This window comes from Trichosurus vulpecula, chromosome 3, assembly GCF_011100635.1.
Source record: "Trichosurus vulpecula isolate mTriVul1 chromosome 3, mTriVul1.pri, whole genome shotgun sequence".
In the NCBI taxonomy this organism is placed as follows: domain Eukaryota; kingdom Metazoa; phylum Chordata; class Mammalia; order Diprotodontia; family Phalangeridae; genus Trichosurus; species Trichosurus vulpecula.
In genome coordinates, this window is record NC_050575.1 from 400669324 (window position 1) to 400675537 (window position 6214).

Sequence of the window (6214 nt, forward strand, 5' to 3'; positions counted from 1 at the left end):
ATGAATATGATATAAAAACAAAAACCCATCAATATAACTAAAAAATGAAGAAGGCTAAATTTGGAGTCAGAAAAGGCCTGGCTTCTGATCCTACCTCTGACCCTAGCTGTGTGAGCATGTGTTCCCTTAACCTCTCTGAGGTCACTTAGCCTCAGAGGAGTCTTAGTTAGCTCGTAATGGGAATAATAATATCTGAAGTAAATGCCCTTCCAGGCTATTGTGAGAATCAAATGAAATGGTGGGAAGACACCTTCAAAACACTCCCCTGGAACTTAGAGATATACCACTCTACTGAGAGATAGAAGAAATTACCTCCAGACTCCCCTACCTAACTCCCAAAATCCACAGACAGAGAGCCCTGAGACCCAGAGAGATACTAGAATAAATAAGTTAGGCAGGTGAAGGGTGAAGAGCAACTAAATAACAAAGTAGAAATAATCAAATATGTGACTAATAAGATTGAAAGTAAAAAGACCATCAAATTGACAAGTAATCCTAGGAGCTATTTTTAAAAAATTACTAATAAAACAAAGTTAGCTAATCTGACTTCTAAAAAAGATATGGAAACCAAATAATTGAAGAGGAAATAAAGTAAATTATCAGAAACTATTATGCCCAGCTATATGACAATGAATATGTAACTTAGAGGAAATAACTGAATACTTACAAAAGTATAAAATATTCATGTTAATAAAAGAATAAACAAACTATTTAAATTATTTAAAAAGTCAGAAAATAAACCAAACAATACACAAATGAATTCCAGAGGGGGGAAAACTCTAGAACTAGTTAGATTTACAAGTTAATGCTATCAAATATTCAAAGAACAATTAATTTTAATACTCTATGAGTTGTTTGCAATAATAAGGCACTCTTCCAATCTCTTTCTATAGCATAAACAAGGTCTTGATACCTAAACCAGGAAGAGAAAAAACAGAAAAAGAAAACTACAGACCAATATCTATAATTAACATTGATGCAAAATTACACACACACACACACACACACACACACATGCACACGCACACATGCACACACACATGCAAGCTGCCTACATATTAGAACATATCGGAAAGGTTATATACTATGACCAGTTTGAGTTTATTCCAGACATTCAGAGTTATTCCAAAATAAAGAAGTTTTCAGTCATGTCTGACTCTCTGTGACCCCATTTTGGGGTTTTCTTGGCAAACATTGGAGTGGTTTGCCATTTCCTTCTCTAGCTCATTTTACAGATGAGGAACTGAGGTAAACAGGGTTAAGTGATGGGTCACACAGCTAGTAAGTGTTTGAAGCCAGATATGAACTCAGAAAGATGAGTCTTCCTGATTGCAAGCCTAGTGCTCTATTCACTTAGCCACCTAGCTACCTCCAAATAAGGCAGATTATAAATATAATATGACATTGTAATAACATAAATAATAAAAACCATTTGATTCAAGCAATAGATTCTGAAAAGACAAAATCTAATATTTGTTTCTATTGGAAGCTCTAGAAATCACAAGAATAGTGGATCTTTCATTAATATATTAATTAGTATTCATCTAAATCCAAGAGCAAACATTTTGTGTAATGAGGAAAAGTTAGAAATGCTTACAATAACATCAGGGGTAAAGGAAGTATTTCAATTATTACCAATAGTATTTAACATAGTATTAAAAATGCTAGCTATAGCAATAAAGTGAGAAAAAAGACACTGAAGGAATAGGCAAAGAACAAATAAATTTATCACTTTTACAGATGATATGATGGCATACTTAAAGAATCCTAGAGAATCAATTAAAATTAATTGACATAATAAATAATTTCAGTAAAGTTGTAGGATGTAAGATAAATCCACATAAATCACCAGCATCTGTCGATAATTAACAAACCTCAACAAAAAAAGCTAGCAAGAGAAATTCCATTCAAAATAACTACAGAAACTATCAAATATTTGGGAGTGTATATACTAAGATTCTACATCTTGTACATATGAACGAACTATTAAAAAAACTTTTTACAGAAATAAAGAGGAATCTAAATAATTGGAGAAACATTAATTGCTCATGAGTGAGTCAAACCTATAGGATAAAAATGAAAATATTACCTAAATTAATTTATTTATTCAGTACTGTACCAATCAAACTCAACAAAGAAATTTTATAGACCTAGGAAAAGGAATAACAAAATTCATTTTGAGGAACAAAAATAAAGAATTTCAAGGATAATAATGAAAAAGTGGGAGAGAAGGGGGTGTATTAGTACCAGATCTCAAGCTATATTATAAAGCGGTGATCCTTAAGAGAGAAGGAGAGAGAGAGAGAGAGAGAGAGAGAGAGAGAGAGAGAGAGGACCCATGTGTGTAACAGCAGAACTCGAAACATGGGTGGTACTTGCTGAGAAGCAAACTTAGACTTCCTATAAGGAAAAAGTTTCTAACAATGGGAGCTATCCAAAAATGGAAGGGGCTGGCTGGAGATGAAGCAGGTTTCCCCTCACTGGAGGTCTTCATGAAACTACTTACTGGCCACTTCTCAGATAAATGATAGAGAAGGATTCTTCTTTGGGTATAGGTTGAACTAGCTAGGTGCTGAGGTCTCTTTCCGCTCTGAGATCTTGTGGTTCTATCTACGATGCAGTGTTTATTTAGGTGCCAGACTCTTGGGTTTCTCATCTCTAAACCCAAATAAGTAAAATGGGTAATGTAGGTATTGATTTCCATATGCCAGGTTGATACATTTTTCTGCTTGGTAGAGAAATGAGTCAGTCCTTTCTTGAGTCTAATCAAATGGCCACAGATGAACACAAAAAAAATATTCAGCGTTATTTCAGCCTCTGGGAAAACCAGGGGCACTCCAGTATCTTCTCCCAGGAAGCCTGGGGGTGCCTATATTACAGCTCTTCACAATCTGGTAGTACAATGCAATGACCCTCTGTGAAGGTTGGGGAGGTGTTGGGTGAAAGCAGGAGAGAAGAGATCCTTTCTTCACTCTCACCCAGCTCTAGTATCTTTGGACACTTCCAGCTTCAAGAGAGAAATGGATACTCCTAACCACATTTCAGGTTGCTAAAGAATAAGACTCTGGGAAGAAGCTGGCATGAGAGGAGCCGGTGGTCTCCACTGTGTCCTTATCTCCAGCTTGCTATACTAGGGCATTTCTTCTTGAAAATCTACATGAAGTCTGGGTGAAATCTAGGACTCTCTGTGTTGGTAGAGCTGAGTTACCTCACTCCCAATGGGAGGGTTCCTTCAATCTCTAATATCTAGTATATATTTTCATCTATTTTCTCTTATTCCTGTTTTGCTATCAATGTGGACAGATGGGTTTCTTTGCTGTTTGCTATGTGTGTGTGTTCATTGTGGAAGTGGTATTTGGTGGAAAGGGAGTCAAGCCTTAGATACAGAGCTTAGGGTCCTCCTTTCCCCATTAATGAATAGCAACCAGAAGTTTAGCTTGTACCTGAAAACCGTGTCCCTTGGACTAACAGTATTTAAGGGAGCAGATAGCTATATTTCTAGTCCAGTGCCCTCTCTCTCTCTCTCTCTCTCTCTCTCTCTCTCTCTCTCTCTGAGGAGATCAAAGTGTCCAAGATTCTGGCCCCAAATTCCTGCTTCCCATCACAGCAGGAATCAAAGTCTCCCTTGAAGAAGGGTTGGGGAGAAGAGGCTAGAGATGTCTATTCTGCCTCCTTTCAAGGCAAACAACAATACTCCCAACCTGCATGGGGGGTCAGTCTCACTATGTAATAATGATAGCTAACATTTATATGGCACTTTAATGTTTACACAGTGAGTATCATCTCATTTGGTCCTCACATCAACCCTGTAAAGAAGGTTTGAACGAGTTTCTTTAATCAGGATATAAGTTCAGGGCACCAATGTCATTGCTGCTTTCTGACCTAACTCTCAAAGATGTCCCTGAAGGTGAAGACTAGCCTCTCTCACCTAGTTAGACAGAAAGGTCATGAGAGGCTGCTTCCATCGGGTGCCACACAGAGATAGGGGTCTTGGCTGGAGAAATCATCCATATGACCCTATTAGAGATAGTAATGGTCAGCCAGAGTAACTACCCCACTCTGCTTCCTGAGTCTAGCCCTAATGTTCCCAGATCCAGCTGAGTAAACCTTCTTGCCCCCTGAAATGTGCTCCATGAGCCACAGTGTTGTCCCAGGCTGGTCAACTGACCATCGCTCTCCAACATCCTCCAGAACATTTTGGATAGTGTCTTACCTGATCAGTTGGACCTGGCTAACTCACTATTAACAACTTCATGGTGTTCCAACTCAATGCTGCCAGCCCCCCAGGTTTTAGATGGGACTCCAGGCTATATGGTGACCAGGAGAACTGGGACAAGTAGTGACCACTGAAGCTGGGGGCAGGCACAGAGCTGGCAAGCCTGGATGGAGAAACATACACGTTGGTGATCAGTCTGCAAAACCATCTGACAGCATTGGAGCAAAGGATAGGTCTAGGAAGATGTGCAGCATGTACAAGACAAATTAGAGGCACTGACCAAAGAATAAACAGGTGCTCACTATGAGCAGAAGAAGGTCTTGAACCAGAGCAAGCCTGGGAAAGGAAGTGACTCAAATGATTGGGGGGTACGGCTGCACAAAGAGGAAGAGATGCCATAAAGAGGGTCAGTAAGTTCCTGAGGAGGGAGGAGGTGGACAAAGAAGCTGGAGAACAGGGAGAAGGATTGGGGGGAGATGGGGATGGAGCTGAGCGAGAGCCAGCTAAGGGTAAATTAAGCAAGTTAATTCTTCTCCAGCTGAAGGAAATGAGTATGTTGGTCCAAAAAATGAGAAGACTCAGGGAGATGAGATAGCTGCCTCAAGGTTGAAGGTCTTTCTTATGGAAGGGAGATTAGACTAGTTCTTTTTGGTTCGAGGAACAATGGGGGAAAGTTACAAAGAGGCAAATTTAGACCTGATTTGGGGAAATTTTTCCTAACAATTAGATCTATCTAACAATGATCGGTGCTGGGAGAGGGAGTGAGTTCCCTGTCTTCGGAGATCATCAAGCAGAGGCTGGATGACCATTTGTCAGGGATGACGGAAGTCCTTTGGTGAATGGGTTGACTTGGACTGCCACTGAGGTCCCTTCTAAACTCCTAAACTGTGGTTCTGAGCACTCTCCCATCCTGGAAAGTTGGGAAGACCATGCCCAAGCCAGATGGCCCATTTGCATGAGATCGGGTCCAGGGTACAGTACCCAGGGGCTTAGTCCAGATAGCATTAAAGCCACTTCAGGGAAGCCTTAGTGATCAGAGTGGGGCAGGCACTTCTCCTGTTCAGACCAGCAACTCTAGCTCTTCCAAGAGCCAAGAGATCCTTGCCTTTGTCCTCTCTGTCAGGCAGAAGCTCCCCTACCCCATCTCTAGCATTAGAGACTCATAACTGGAAACAGCCAGGAGTGCTGCCCTCTGGTGGACAAAACCCCTTATGTACCTTAGCCAACTCAGAATTGGTCCAGGAAGCTGTTAGAACGAGCAGCAGAGAAGAAAAAATGGGTGGTCCTGGCTATGTGTTCTGGGAGCTTGAGGTTTTCCTCAAGTCGTCCCGGAATTTGGAGTACTAGGCTCCAATGACTTCATTCCACTTTTCTGAGTTTAGTTTTCTGCTTTCTAAGAGGAGGGTACTGAGCACAGTGAGTCATTGTGGAAAGAGCACCATGACTTGGATTCAGAGGACCTGGGTTCAGATCCACCACTTAATAGCTTCATGACTTTGCTCAAGTTACTTAATCGGGTCTCAGTTTCTTCATCTCTAAAAAGAGGGTATTGGGCTAGACTTCAGAGGTCCCTTTCTACTCATGGTGTGCCAGGGAGTCTTTTTTTTAATAGATCAGAAAAGCAAGAATTCCTTTTTCAAAAAAATAAACAGCAAAAGATCGATAGAATTTTAATCACCATAACCTTATTAGAGAAAAGAGGCAGCTTGGTGGTGCAGTGGATAGAGTCCTCATGAGTTTAAATCTGACCTCAGTCCCTCTCTAGCTGGGTGTCCCTGGACACGGGGAAAGGGAATGAACATTTATATAGAGGTCAGCAAGGGGAACATCAAATAGAGGGAGCTGAGCAAGAACGTGCAGGAGGTGTTAAAGCGTGTGTATCTCTCGTCCCTGACTTCTTTCTCTCCTGCTCATCTGCCCATTTCCAACCCTATTCACACATTTTACCTGCTAAAGTAGATGGGGATACTGGAGACTCGTGCTTTGTCATGCAAGCCT